Source organism: Scyliorhinus torazame, chromosome 21 (genome assembly GCF_047496885.1).
Source record: "Scyliorhinus torazame isolate Kashiwa2021f chromosome 21, sScyTor2.1, whole genome shotgun sequence".
In the NCBI taxonomy this organism is placed as follows: domain Eukaryota; kingdom Metazoa; phylum Chordata; class Chondrichthyes; order Carcharhiniformes; family Scyliorhinidae; genus Scyliorhinus; species Scyliorhinus torazame.
In genome coordinates this window covers 83,124,185-83,138,998 of record NC_092727.1, presented here as the reverse complement: position 1 = coordinate 83,138,998, position 14,814 = coordinate 83,124,185, and positions in this window count along the sequence as shown.

Below are 14,814 nucleotides of genomic sequence, written 5' to 3'. Positions count from 1 at the left end.
GTGTTTCTGTGGAGGGAGAACGAGCTGTGTTTCTGTGGAGGGAGAACGAGCTGTGTTTCTGTGCAGTGGGGAGGGAGAACAAGCTGTGTTTCTGTGCAGTGGGGAGGGAACGAGTTGGGTTTCTGTGCAGTGGGGAGGGAACGAGCTGTGTTTCTGTGCAGTGGGGAGGGAACGGGCTGTGTTTCTGTGCAGTGGGGAGGGAACGGGCTGTGTTTCTGTGCAGTGGGGAGGGAACGAGCTGTGTTTCTGTGCAGTCGCGGGGGAACGAGCTGTGTTTCTGTGCAGTGGGGGGGGGGGGGGCGAGCTGTGTTCCTGTGCAGTGGGGGGGGGGGGAACGAGCTGTGATTCTGTGCAGTGGGGTGGGGGGAACAAGCTGTGTTCCTGTGCAGTGGGGAGGGAACAAGCTGAGTTTCTGTGTAGTGGGAAGGGAACGAGCTGTGTTTCTGTGGAGGGAGAATGAGCTGTGTTTCTGTGTAATGGGGAGGGAACGAGCTGTGTTTCTGTGGAGGGAGAATGAGCTGTGTTTCTGTGTAATGGGGAGGGAACGAGCTGTGTTTCTGTGGAGGGAGAATGAGCTGTGTTTCTGTGTAATGGGGAGGGAACGAGCTGTGTTTCTGTGCAGTCGCGGGGTAACGAGCTGTGTTTCTGTGCAGTGGGGGGGGGACGAGCTGTGTTCCTGTGCAGTGGGGGGGGGGGACGAGCTGTGTTTCTGTGCAGTGGGGTGGGGGGAACGAGCTGTGTTCCTGTGCAGTGGGGAGGGACGACGAGCTGTGTTCCTGTGCAGTGGGGGGGGGGGGGGGGGGGGAACGAGCTGATTTTCTGTGCAGTGGGGGGGGGGGGTGGAACGAGCTGTGTTCCTGTGCAGTGGGGAGGGAACGAGCTGAGTTTCTCTGTAGTGGAAAGGGAACGAGCAGTGTTTCTGTGGAGGGAGAATGAGCTGTGTTTCTGTGTAATGGGGAGGGAACGAGCTGTGTTTCTATGCAGTGGGGAGGGAACGAGCTGTGTTTCTATGCAGTGGGGGGAGAACGAGCTGTGTTTCTGTGCATTGGGTGGGGGTAACGAGCTGTGTTCCTGTGCAGTGGGGGGGGGGGTGGATGAGCTGTGTTCCTGTGCAGTGGGGGGGGGGGGGGAATGAGCTGTGTTCCTGTGCAGTTGGGTGGGAACGAACTGTGTTTCTGTGCAGTGGGGAGGGAATGAGCTGTGTTTCTGTGCAGTGGGGGATGGGGGACGGGCTGTGTTCCTGTGCAGTAGGTGGGGAACGAGCTGTGTTCCTGTGCAGTGGGGGGGGGGAATGAGCTGTGTTCCTGTGCAGTGGTGGGGGGGGGGGTTGGAGAGGGGGATGAGCTGTGTTCCTGTGCATTGGGGAGGGAACGAGTTGTGTTTCTGTGCAGTGGGGAGGGAATGAGCTGTGTTTCTGTGGAGGGAGAACGAGCTGTGTTTCTGTGCAGTGGGGAGGGAGAACAAGCTGTGTTTCTGTGCAGTCGCGGGGAAACAAGCTGTGTTCCTGTGCAGTGTGGGGGGGGGGGAAACTAGCTGTGTTTCTGTGGAGTGAGGGGGAAGGAGCTGTGTTTCTGTGCAGTGGGGAGGGAAGGAGCTGTGTTTTTGTGGAGGGAGGGGGAGAATGAGTTGTTTTTCTGTGGAGTGGGGGAGGGAACAAACTATGTTTGTATGGAGTGGGGGGGGCGGGCAATGAGCTGCGTTTCTGTTGAATGAGGGGGGGAATTAGTGGTGTTTCTGTGGAGGGGGAGAATGAGCTGCGTTTCTGTGGAGGGGGAGAATTAGTTGTGTTTCTGTGGAGGGGGGAACGAGCTGTGTTTCTGTGGAGGGAGGGGGAGAATGAGCTGTGTTTCTGTGGAGGGGGATAATTAGTTCTGTTTCTGTGGAGGGGGAGAATGAGCTGTGTTTCTGTGGAGGGGGATAATTAGTTCTGTTTCTGTGGAGGGGGAGAATGAGCTGTGTTTCTGTGGAGGGGGGAACGAGCTATGTTTCTGTGGAGTGGGAGAATGAGCTGTATTTCAGTGGAGGGAGGGGGAGAATGAGTTGTGTTTCTGTGGAGGGAGAACAAGCTCTGGGGCGAAATTCTCCCGAAACGGCGCGATGTCGGCCGACTGGCGCCCAAAACGGCGCAATCCGACGGGCATCGCGCCGCCCCAAAGGTGCGGAATGCTCCGCATCTTTGGAGACCGAACCCCAACATTGAGGGGCTAGGGCCGGAGGAATTTCCACCCCGCCAGCTGGCAGAAACGGCCTTTGTTGCCCCGCCAGCTGGTGCGGAAATGACATGTCGGGGCAGCGCATGCGCAGTGGAGGGAATCTCTTCCGCCTCCGCCATGGTGGAGACTGTGGCGGAGGCGGAAGGGAAAGAGTGCCCCCATGGCACAGGCCCGCCCGCGGATCGGTGGGCCCCGATCGCGGGCCAGGCCACCCTTGGGGCAACCCCCGGGGTCAGATCGCCCCGCGCCCCCCCCCAGGACCCCGGAGCCCGCCCACGCCGCCTTGTCCCGCCGTTCAAAAGGTGATTTAACCCACGCCGTCGGGACAGGCAATTTATCGGCAGGACTTCGGCCCATCCGGGCCGGAGAATCCAGCGGGGGGGCCCGCCATCCGGCGCAGCCCGATTCCCGCCCCCGCCGAATATCCGGTACCGGAGACTTCGGCAACCGGCGGGGGCGGGATTCACGGCAGCCCCCGGCGATTCTCCTTCCCGGCGGGGGGGGGGTCGGAGAATGACGCCCCTGTTTCTGTGCAGTGGGGAGGGCATGAGCTGTGTTTCTGTGCAGTGGGGAGGGAACGAGCTGTGTTTCTGTGGAGGGAGAATGAGCTGTGTTTCTGTGTAGTGGGGAGGGAACGAGCTGTGTTTCTGTGCAGTGGGGAGGGAATGAGCTGTGTTTCTGTGGAGGGAGAACGAGCTGTGTTCCTGTGCAGTGGGGGGGGGGTGGATGAGCTGTGTTCCTGTGCAGTGGGGGGGGGGGGGGGAATGAGCTGTGTTCCTGTGCAGTTGGGTGGGAACGAACTGTGTTTCTGTGCAGTGGGGAGGGAATGAGCTGTGTTTCTGTGCAGTGGGGGATGGGGGACGGGCTGTGTTCCTGTGCAGTAGGTGGGGAACGAGCTGTGTTCCTGTGCAGTGGGGGGGGGAATGAGCTGTGTTCCTGTGCAGTGGTCGGGGGGGGGGGGTTGGAGAGGGGGATGAGCTGTGTTCCTGTGCATTGGGGAGGGAACGAGTTGTGTTTCTGTGCAGTGGGGAGGGAATGAGCTGTGTTTCTGTGGAGGGAGAACGAGCTGTGTTTCTGTGCAGTGGGGAGGGAGAACAAGCTGTGTTTCTGTGCAGTCGCGGGGAAACAAGCTGTGTTCCTGTGCAGTGTGGGGGGGGGGGAAACTAGCTGTGTTTCTGTGGAGTGAGGGGGAAGGAGCTGTGTTTCTGTGCAGTGGGGAGGGAAGGAGCTGTGTTTTTGTGGAGGGAGGGGGAGAATGAGTTGTTTTTCTGTGGAGTGGGGGAGGGAACAAACTATGTTTGTATGGAGTGGGGGGGGCGGGCAATGAGCTGCGTTTCTGTTGAATGAGGGGGGGAATTAGTGGTGTTTCTGTGGAGGGGGAGAATGAGCTGCGTTTCTGTGGAGGGGGAGAATTAGTTGTGTTTCTGTGGAGGGGGGAACGAGCTGTGTTTCTGTGGAGGGAGGGGGAGAATGAGCTGTGTTTCTGTGGAGGGGGATAATTAGTTCTGTTTCTGTGGAGGGGGAGAATGAGCTGTGTTTCTGTGGAGGGGGATAATTAGTTCTGTTTCTGTGGAGGGGGAGAATGAGCTGTGTTTCTGTGGAGGGGGGAACGAGCTATGTTTCTGTGGAGTGGGAGAATGAGCTGTATTTCAGTGGAGGGAGGGGGAGAATGAGTTGTGTTTCTGTGGAGGGAGAACAAGCTCTGGGGCGAAATTCTCCCGAAACGGCGCGATGTCGGCCGACTGGCGCCCAAAACGGCGCAATCCGACGGGCATCGCGCCGCCCCAAAGGTGCGGAATGCTCCGCATCTTTGGAGACCGAACCCCAACATTGAGGGGCTAGGGCCGGAGGAATTTCCACCCCGCCAGCTGGCAGAAACGGCCTTTGTTGCCCCGCCAGCTGGTGCGGAAATGACATGTCGGGGCAGCGCATGCGCAGTGGAGGGAATCTCTTCCGCCTCCGCCATGGTGGAGACTGTGGCGGAGGCGGAAGGGAAAGAGTGCCCCCATGGCACAGGCCCGCCCGCGGATCGGTGGGCCCCGATCGCGGGCCAGGCCACCCTTGGGGCAACCCCCGGGGTCAGATCGCCCCGCGCCCCCCCCCAGGACCCCGGAGCCCGCCCACGCCGCCTTGTCCCGCCGTTCAAAAGGTGATTTAACCCACGCCGTCGGGACAGGCAATTTATCGGCAGGACTTCGGCCCATCCGGGCCGGAGAATCCAGCGGGGGGGCCCGCCATCCGGCGCAGCCCGATTCCCGCCCCCGCCGAATATCCGGTACCGGAGACTTCGGCAACCGGCGGGGGCGGGATTCACGGCAGCCCCCGGCGATTCTCCTTCCCGGCGGGGGGGGGGTCGGAGAATGACGCCCCTGTTTCTGTGCAGTGGGGAGGGCATGAGCTGTGTTTCTGTGCAGTGGGGAGGGAACGAGCTGTGTTTCTGTGGAGGGAGAATGAGCTGTGTTTCTGTGTAGTGGGGAGGGAACGAGCTGTGTTTCTGTGCAGTGGGGAGGGAATGAGCTGTGTTTCTGTGGAGGGAGAACGAGCTGTGTTTCTGTGCAGTGGGGAGGGAACAAATTGTGTTTCTGTGCAGTGGGGAGGGAACGAGCTGTGTTTCTGTGCAGTGGGGGGGAACGAGTTGTGTTTCTGTGCAGTGGGGGGCTGGTGGTGGGGGAGAGCTGTGTTCCTGTGCAGTGGGGAGGGAACAAGCTGTGTTTCTGTGGAGGGAGAATGAGCTGTGTTTCTGTGTAGTGGGGAGGGAACGAGCTGTGTTTCTGTGCAGTGGGGAGGGAACGAGCTGTGTTTCTGTGCAGTGGGGAGCGAACGAGCTGTGTTTCTGTGCAGTGGGGAGGGAATGAGCTGTGTTTCTGTGCAGTGGGGAGGGAACGAGCTGTGTTTCTATGCAGTGGGGGGGGAACGAGCTGTGTTTCTGTGCAGTGGGGGGGGGGTAATGAGCTGTGTTCCTGTGCAGTGGGGGGGGTGGATGAGCTGTGTTCCTGTGCATTGGGGGGGGAATGAGCTGTGTTCCTGTGCAGTGGGGTGGGAACGAACTGTGTTTCTGTGCAGTGGGGAGGTAATGAGCTGTGTTTCTGTGCAGTTGGGGATGGGGGACGGGCTGTGTTTCTGTGCAGTAGGTGGGGAACAAGCTGTGTTCCTGTGCAGTGGGGAGGGAACGAGCTGAGTTTCCGTGTAGTGGGAAGGGAACAAGCAGTGTTTCTATGGAGGGAGAATGAGCTGTGTTTCTGTGTAATGTGGAGGGAACGAGCTGTATTTCTGTGCAGAGGGGAGGGAACGAGCTGTGTTTCTGTGGAGGGAGAACAAGCTGTGTTTTTGTGCAGTGGGGATGGAATGAGGTGTGTTTCTGTGGAGGGAGAACGAGCTGTGTTTCTGTGGAGGGAGAACGAGCTGTGTTTCTGTGCAGTGGGGAGGGAGAACAAGCTGTGTTTCTGTGCAGTGGGGAGGGAACGAGTTGGGTTTCTGTGCAGTGGGGAGGGAACGAGCTGTGTTTCTGTGCAGTGGGGAGGGAACGGGCTGTGTTTCTGTGCAGTGGGGAGGGAACGGGCTGTGTTTCTGTGCAGTGGGGAGGGAACGAGCTGTGTTTCTGTGCAGTCGCGGGGGAACGAGCTGTGTTTCTGTGCAGTGGGGGGGGGGGACGAGCTGTGTTCCTGTGCAGTGGGGGGGGGGAACGAGCTGTGTTTCTGTGCAGTGGGGTGGGGGGAACAAGCTGTGTCCCTGTGCAGTGGGGAGGGAACAAGCTGAGTTTCTGTGTAGTGGGAAGGGAACGAGCTGTGTTTCTGTGGAGGGAGAATGAGCTGTGTTTCTGTGTAATGGGGAGGGAACGAGCTGTGTTTCTGTGCAGTCGCGGGGTAACGAGCTGTGTTTCTGTGCAGTGGGGGGGGGGACGAGCTGTGTTCCTGTGCAGTGGGGGGGGGGGGACGAGCTGTGTTTCTGTGCAGTGGGGTGGGGGGAACGAGCTGTGTTCCTGTGCAGTGGGGAGGGACGACGAGCTGTGTTCCTGTGCAGTGGGGGGGGGGGGGGGGGAACGAGCTGATTTTCTGTGCAGTGGGGGGGGGGGACGAGCTGTGTTCCTGTGCAGTGGGGAGGGAACGAGCTGAGTTTCTCTGTAGTGGAAAGGGAACGAGCAGTGTTTCTGTGGAGGGAGAATGAGCTGTGTTTCTGTGTAATGGGGAGGGAACGAGCTGTATTTCTGTGCAGTGGGGAGGGAACGAGCTGTGTTTCTGTGCAGTCGGGATGGAATGAGGTGTGTTTCTGTGGAGGGTGAACGAGCTGTGTTTCTGTGGAAGGGGGAACGAGCTGTGTTTCTGTGCAGTGGGGAGGGAACAACCTGTGTTTCTGTGCAGTGGGGGTGACAAGCTGTGTTTCTGTGCAGTGGGGGGGGGGAAACGAGCTGTGTTCCTGTGCAGTGGGGGGGGGGGAAATGAGCTGTGTTTCTGTGGAGTGAGGGGGAAGGAGTTGTGTTTCTGTGCAGTGGGGAGGGAACGAGCTGTGTGTCTGTGCAGTGGGGAGGGAACGAGCTGTGTTTCTGTGCAGTCGGGATGGAATGAGGTGTGTTTCTGTGGAGGGAGAATGAGCTGTGTTTCTGTGTAGTGGGGAGAAAACGAGCTGTGTTTCTGTGCAGTGGGGAGGGAACAAATTGTGTTTCTGTGCAGTGGGGAGGGAACGAGCTGTGTTTCTGTGCAGTGGGGGGGAACGAGCTGTGTTTCTGTGCAGTGGGGGGCTGGTGGTGGGGGAGAGCTGTGTTCCTGTGCAGTGGGGAGGGAACAAGCTGTGTTTCTGTGGAGGGAGAATGAGCTGTGTTTCTGTGCAGTGGGGAGGGAACAAGCTGTGTTTCTATGCAGTGGGGGGAGAACGAGCTGTGTTTCTGTGCATTGGGTGGGGGTAACGAGCTGTGTTCCTGTGCAGTGGGGGGGGTGGATGAGCTGTGTTCCTGTGCAGTGGGGGGGGGGGGGGGGGGGGGAACGAGCTGATTTTCTGTGCAGTGGGGGGGGGGTGGAACGAGCTGTGTTCCTGTGCAGTGGGGAGGGAACGAGCTGAGTTTCTCTGTAGTGGAAAGGGAACGAGCTGTGTTTCTGTGCATTGGGTGGGGGTAACGAGCTGTGTTCCTGTGCAGTGGGGGGGGGGTGGATGAGCTGTGTTCCTGTGCAGTGGGGGGGGGGGGGGGGGGAATGAGCTGTGTTCCTGTGCAGTTGGGTGGGAACGAACTGTGTTTCTGTGCAGTGGGGAGGGAATGAGCTGTGTTTCTGTGCAGTGGGGGACGGGGGACGGGCTGTGTTCCTGTGCAGTAGGTGGGGAACGAGCTGTGTTCCTGTGCAGTGGGGGGGGGGAATGAGCTGTGTTCCTGTGCAGTGGTGGGGGGGGGGGGAGGAGAGGGGGATGAGCTGTGTTCCTGTGCATTGGGGAGGGAACGAGTTGTGTTTCTGTGCAGTGGGGAGGGAATGAGCTGTGTTTCTGTGGAGGGAGAACGAGCTGTGTTTCTGTGCAGTGGGGAGGGAGAACAAGCTGTGTTTCTGTGCAGTCGCGGGGAAACAAGCTGTGTTCCTGTGCAGTGTGGGGGGGGGGGGAAACTAGCTGTGTTTCTGTGGAGTGAGGGGGAAGGAGCTGTGTTTCTGTGCAGTGGGGAGGGAAGGAGCTGTGTTTTTGTGGAGGGAGGGGGAGAATGAGTTGTTTTTCTGTGGAGTGGGGGAGGGAACAAACTAAGTTTGTATGGAGTGGGGGGGGCGGGCAATGAGCTGCGTTTCTGTTGAATGAGGGGGGGAATTAGTGGTGTTTCTGTGGAGGGGGAGAATGAGCTGCGTTTCTGTGGAGGGGGAGAATTAGTTGTGTTTCTGTGGAGGGGGGAACGAGCTGTGTTTCTGTGGAGGGAGGGGGAGAATGAGCTGTGTTTCTGTGGAGGGGGATAATTAGTTCTGTTTCTGTGGAGGGGGAGAATGAGCTGTGTTTCTGTGGAGGGGGATAATTAGTTCTGTTTCTGTGGAGGGGGAGAATGAGCTGTGTTTCTGTGGAGGGGGGAACGAGCTATGTTTCTGTGGAGTGGGAGAATGAGCTGTATTTCAGTGGAGGGAGGGGGAGAATGAGTTGTGTTTCTGTGGAGGGAGAACAAGCTCTGGGGCGAAATTCTCCCGAAACGGCGCGATGTCGGCCGACTGGCGCCCAAAACGGCGCAATCCGACGGGCATCGCGCCGCCCCAAAGGTGCGGAATGCTCCGCATCTTTGGAGGCCGAACCCCAACATTGAGGGGCTAGGGCCGGAGGAATTTCCACCCCGCCAGCTGGCAGAAACGGCCTTTGTTGCCCCGCCAGCTGGTGCGGAAATGACATGTCGGGGCAGCGCATGCGCAGTGGAGGGAATCTCTTCCGCCTCCGCCATGGTGGAGACTGTGGCGGAGGCGGAAGGGAAAGAGTGCCCCCATGGCACAGGCCCGCCCGCGGATCGGTGGGCCCCGATCGCGGGCCAGGCCACCCTTGGGGCAACCCCCGGGGTCAGATCGCCCCGCGCCCCCCCCCCAGGACCCCGGAGCCCGCCCACGCCGCCTTGTCCCGCCGTTCAAAAGGTGATTTAACCCACGCCGTCGGGACAGGCAATTTATCGGCAGGACTTCGGCCCATCCGGGCCGGAGAATCCAGCGGGGGGGCCCGCCATCCGGCGCAGCCCGATTCCCGCCCCCGCCGAATATCCGGTACCGGAGACTTCGGCAACCGGCGGGGGCGGGATTCACGGCAGCCCCCGGCGATTCTCCTTCCCGGCGGGGGGGGGGTCGGAGAATGACGCCCCTGTTTCTGTGCAGTGGGGAGGGCATGAGCTGTGTTTCTGTGCAGTGGGGAGGGAACGAGCTGTGTTTCTGTGGAGGGAGAATGAGCTGTGTTTCTGTGTAGTGGGGAGGGAACGAGCTGTGTTTCTGTGCAGTGGGGAGGGAACGAGCTGTGTTTCTGTGGAGAGAGAACGAGCTGTGTTTCTGTGCAGTGGGGAGGGAACAAATTGTGTTTCTGTGCAGTGGGGAGGGAACGAGCTGTGTTTCTGTGCAGTGGGGGGGAACGAGCTGTGTTTCTGTGCAGTGGGGGGCTGGTGGTGGGGGAGAGCTGTGTTCCTGTGCAGTGGGGAGGGAACAAGCTGTGTTTCTGTGGAGGGAGAATGAGCTGTGTTTCTGTGTAGTGGGGAGGGAACGAGCTGTGTTTCTGTGCAGTGGGGAGGGAACGAGCTGTGTTTCTGTGCAGTGGGGGGGGAACGAGCTGTGTTTCTGTGCAGTGGCGAGGGAATGAGCTGTGTTTCTGTGCAGTGGGGAGGGAACGAGCTGTGTTTCTATGCAGTGGGGGGGGAACGAGCTGTGTTTCTGTGCAGTGGGGGGGGTAATGAGCTGTGTTCCTGTGCAGTGGGGGGGGTGGATGAGCTGTGTTCCTGTGCATTGGGGGGGGAATGAGCTGTGTTCCTGTGCAGTGGGGTGGGAACGAACTGTGTTTCTGTGCAGTGGGGAGGGAATGAGCTGTGTCTCTGTTCAGTTGGGGATGGGGGAAGGGCTGTGTTTCTGTGCAGTAGGTGGGGAACAAGCTGTGTTCCTGTGCAGTGGGGAGGGAACGAGCTGAGTTTCTGTGTAGTGGGAAGGGAACAAGCAGTGTTTCTATGGAGGGAGAATGAGCTGTGTTTCTGTGTAATGTGGAGGGAACGAGCTGTATTTCTGTGCAGTGGGGAGGGAACGAGCTGTGTTTCTGTGGAGGGAGAACAAGCTGTGTTTTTGTGCAGTGGGGATGGAATGAGGTGTGTTTCTGTGGAGGGAGAACGAGCTGTGTTTCTGTGGAGGGAGAACGAGCTGTGTTTCTGTGCAGTGGGGAGGGAGAACAAGCTGTGTTTCTGTGCAGTGGGGAGGGAACGGGCTGTGTTTCTGTGCAGTGGGGAGGGAACGGGCTGTGTTTCTGTGCAGTGGGGAGGGAACGAGCTGTGTTTCTGTGCAGTCGCGGGGGAACGAGCTGTGTTTCTGTGCAGTGGGGGGGGGGGGGGGACGAGCTGTGTTCCTGTGCAGTGGGGGGGGGGGAACGAGCTGTGTTTCTGTGCAGTGGGGTGGGGGGAACAAGCTGTGTTCCTGTGCAGTGGGAAGGGAACGAGCTGTGTTTCTGTGGAGGGAGAATGAGCTGTGTTTCTGTGTAATGGGGAGGGAACGAGCTGTGTTTCTGTGCAGTCGCGGGGTAACGAGCTGTGTTTCTGTGCAGTGGGGGGGGGGGGACGAGCTGTGTTCCTGTGCAGTGGGGGGACGACGACGAGCTGTGTTTCTGTGCAGTGGGGTGGGGGGAACGAGCTGTGTTCCTGTGCAGTGGGGAGGGACGACGAGCTGTGTTCCTGTGCAGTGGGGGGGGGGGGGAACGAGCTGATTTTCTGTGCAGTGGGGGGGGGGGGGACGAGCTGTGTTCCTGTGCAGTGGGGAGGGAACGAGCTGAGTTTCTCTGTAGTGGAAAGGGAACGAGCAGTGTTTCTGTGGAGGGAGAATGAGCTGTGTTTCTGTGTAATGGGGAGGGAACGAGCTGTATTTCTGTGCAGTGGGGAGGGAACGAGCTGTGTTTCTGTGCAGTCGGGATGGAATGAGGTGTGTTTCTGTGGAGGGTGAACGAGCTGTGTTTCTGTGGAAGGGGGAACGAGCTGTGTTTCTGTGCAGTGGGGAGGGAACAACCTGTGTTTCTGTGCAGTGGGGGTGACAAGCTGTGTTTCTGTGCAGTGGGGGGGGGAAACGAGCTGTGTTCCTGTGCAGTGGGGGGGGGGGGAAATGAGCTGTGTTTCTGTGGAGTGAGGGGGAAGGAGTTGTGTTTCTGTGCAGTGGGGAGGGAACGAGCTGTGTGTCTGTGCAGTGGGGAGGGAACGAGATGTGTTTCTGTGCAGTCGGGATGGAATGAGGTGTGTTTCTGTGGAGGGAGAATGAGCTGTGTTTCTGTGTAGTGGGGAGGGAACGAGCTGTGTTTCTGTGCAGTGGGGAGGGAACAAATTGTGTTTCTGTGCAGTGGGGAGGGAACGAGCTGTGTTTCTGTGCAGTGGGGGGGAACGAGCTGTGTTTCTGTGCAGTGGGGGGCTGGTGGTGGGGGAGAGCTGTGTTCCTGTGCAGTGGGGAGGGAACAAGCTGTGTTTCTGTGGAGGGAGAATGAGCTGTGTTTCTGTGTAGTGGGGAGGGAACGAGCTGTGTTTCTGTGCAGTGGGGAGGGAACGAGCTGTGTTTCTGTGCAGTGGGGAGGGAATGAGCTGTGTTTCTGTGCAGTGGGGAGGGAACAAGCTGTGTTTCTATGCAGTGGGGGGAGAACGAGCTGTGTTTCTGTGCATTGGGTGGGGGTAACGAGCTGTGTTCCTGTGCAGTTGGGTGGGAACGAACTGTGTTTCTGTGCAGTGGGGAGGGAATGAGCTGTGTTTCTGTGCAGTAGGTGGGGAACGAGCTGTGTTCCTGTGCAGTGGGGGGGGGGGGGAATGAGCTGTGTTCCTGTGCAGTGGTGGGGGGGGGGGGGGGTGGAGAGGGGGATGAGCTGTGTTCCTGTGCATTGGGGAGGGAACGAGTTGTGTTTCTGTGCAGTGGGGAGGGAATGAGCTGTGTTTCTGTGGAGGGAGAACGAGCTGTGTTTCTGTGCAGTGGGGAGGGAGAACAAGCTGTGTTTCTGTGCAGTCGCGGGGAAACAAGCTGTGTTCCTGTGCAGTGTGGGGGGGGGGGGAACTAGCTGTGTTTCTGTGCAGTGGGGAGGGAAGGAGCTGTGTTTTTGTGGAGGGAGGGGGAGAATGAGTTGTATTTCTGTGGAGTGGGGGAGGGAACAAACTATGTTTGTATGGAGTGGGGGGGGGCGGGGAATGAGCTGCGTTTCTGTTGAATGAGGGGGGGAATTAGTGGTGTTTCTGTGGAGGGGGGAACGAGCTGTGTTTCTGTGGAGGGAGAACGAGCTGTGTTTCTGTGGAGGGGGGAACGAGGTGTGTTTCTGTGGAGTCGGGGATAGGGGGGGGGGACGAGGTGTGTTTCTGTGGAGGGAGAGCGAGCTGTGATCCTGTGGAGTGAAGGGGAACGAGCTGTGTTCCTGTGCAGTGCAGGGGGGGCGGAATGAGCTGTGTTCCTGTGCAGTGGGGAGGGAACGAGATGTGTTTCTGTGCAGTGGGAAGGGATCGAGCTCTGTTTCTGTGTAGTGCGGAGGGAACGAGCAATGTTTCTGTGGAGGGGGGACGAGCTGTATTTCTGTGCAGTGGGAAGGGAACGAGCTTTGTTTCTGTGGAGGGAGAACGAGCTGTGTTAATGTGGAGGAGGGGAACGAGGTGCGTTTCTGTGGATGAGGGAACGAGCTGTGTTTCTGTGGAGGGGGGAACGAGCTCAGTTTCTGTGGAGGGGGAACAAGCTGTGTTTCTGTGGAGGAGGAAACGAGCTGTGTTTCTGTGGAGGGGAAAAGAGCTGTGTTTCTGTGGAGGGGGAATGAGCTGTGTTACTGTGGAGGTGGGAACGAGCTGTGTTTCTGTGGAGGGGGAATAAGGTGTGTTTCTGTGGAGGGGGGAACGAGTTGAGTTTCTGTGGAGGGGCAATGAGCTGTGTTTCTGTGGAGGGAGAACGAGCTGTGTTTCTGTGGAGGGGGGGAACGAGGTTGTTTCTGTGAAGGGGGAATGAGCTGTGTTTCTGTGCAGTGGGGAGGGAACGAGCTGTGTTTCTGTGCAGTGGGGAGCGAACGAGCTGTGTTTCTGTGCAGTGGGGAGGGAATGAGCTGTGTTTCTGTGCAGTGGGGAGGGAACGAGCTGTGTTTCTATGCAGTGGGGGGGGGAACGAGCTGTGTTTCTGTGCAGTGGGGGGGGGGGGTAATGAGCTGTGTTCCTGTGTAGTGGGGGAGGGGTGGATGAGCTGTGTTCCTGTGCATTGGGGGGGGAATGAGCTGTGTTCCTGTGCAGTGGGGTGGAACGAACTGTGTTTCTGTGCAGTGGGGAGGGAATGAGCTGTGTTTCTGTGCAGTTGGGGATGGGGGACGGGCTGTGTTTCTGTGCAGTAGGTGGGGAACAAGCTGTGTTCCTGTGCGGTGGGGAGGGAACGAGCTGGGTTTCTGTGTAGTGGGAAGGGAACAAGCAGTGTTTCTATGGAGGGAGAATGAGCTGTGTTTCTGTGTAATGGGGAGGGAACGAGCTGTATTTCTGTGCAGTGGGGAGGGAACGAGCGGTGTTTCTGTGGAGGGAGAACAAGCTGTGTTTTTGTGCAGTGGGGATGGAATGAGGTGTGTTTCTGTGGAGGGAGAACGAGCTGTGTTTCTGTGGAGGGAGAACGAGCTGTGTTTCTGTGCAGTGGGGAGGGAGAACAAGCTGTGTTTCTGTGCAGTGGGGAGGGAACGAGTTGGGTTTCTGTGCAGTGGGGAGGGAACGAGCTGTGTTTCTGTGCAGTGGGGAGGGAACGGGCTGTGTTTCTGTGCAGTGGGGAGGGAACGGGCTGTGTTTCTGTGCAGTGGGGAGGGAACGAGCTGTGTTTCTGTGCAGTCGCGGGGGAACGAGCTGTGTTTCTGTGCAGTGGGGGGGGGGGGCGAGCTGTGTTCCTGTGCAGTGGGGGGGGGGGGAACGAGCTGTGATTCTGTGCAGTGGGGTGGGGGGAACAAGCTGTGTTCCTGTGCAGTGGGGAGGGAACAAGCTGAGTTTCTGTGTAGTGGGAAGGGAACGAGCTGTGTTTCTGTGGAGGGAGAATGAGCTGTGTTTCTGTGTAATGGGGAGGGAACGAGCTGTGTTTCTGTGGAGGGAGAATGAGCTGTGTTTCTGTGTAATGGGGAGGGAACGAGCTGTGTTTCTGTGGAGGGAGAATGAGCTGTGTTTCTGTGTAATGGGGAGGGAACGAGCTGTGTTTCTGTGCAGTCGCGGGGTAACGAGCTGTGTTTCTGTGCAGTGGGGGGGGGACGAGCTGTGTTCCTGTGCAGTGGGGGGGGGGGGACGAGCTGTGTTTCTGTGCAGTGGGGTGGGGGGAACGAGCTGTGTTCCTGTGCAGTGGGGAGGGACGACGAGCTGTGTTCCTGTGCAGTGGGGGGGGGGGGGGGGGAACGAGCTGATTTTCTGTGCAGTGGGGGGGGGGGTGGAACGAGCTGTGTTCCTGTGCAGTGGGGAGGGAACGAGCTGAGTTTCTCTGTAGTGGAAAGGGAACGAGCAGTGTTTCTGTGGAGGGAGAATGAGCTGTGTTTCTGTGTAATGGGGAGGGAACGAGCTGTGTTTCTATGCAGTGGGGAGGGAACGAGCTGTGTTTCTATGCAGTGGGGGGAGAACGAGCTGTGTTTCTGTGCATTGGGTGGGGGTAACGAGCTGTGTTCCTGTGCAGTGGGGGGGGGGTGGATGAGCTGTGTTCCTGTGCAGTGGGGGGGGGGGGGGGAATGAGCTGTGTTCCTGTGCAGTTGGGTGGGAACGAACTGTGTTTCTGTGCAGTGGGGAGGGAATGAGCTGTGTTTCTGTGCAGTGGGGGATGGGGGACGGGCTGTGTTCCTGTGCAGTAGGTGGGGAACGAGCTGTGTTCCTGTGCAGTGGGGGGGGGGAATGAGCTGTGTTCCTGTGCAGTGGTGGGGGGGGGGGGTTGGAGAGGGGGATGAGCTGTGTTCCTGTGCATTGGGGAGGGAACGAGTTGTGTTTCTGTGCAGT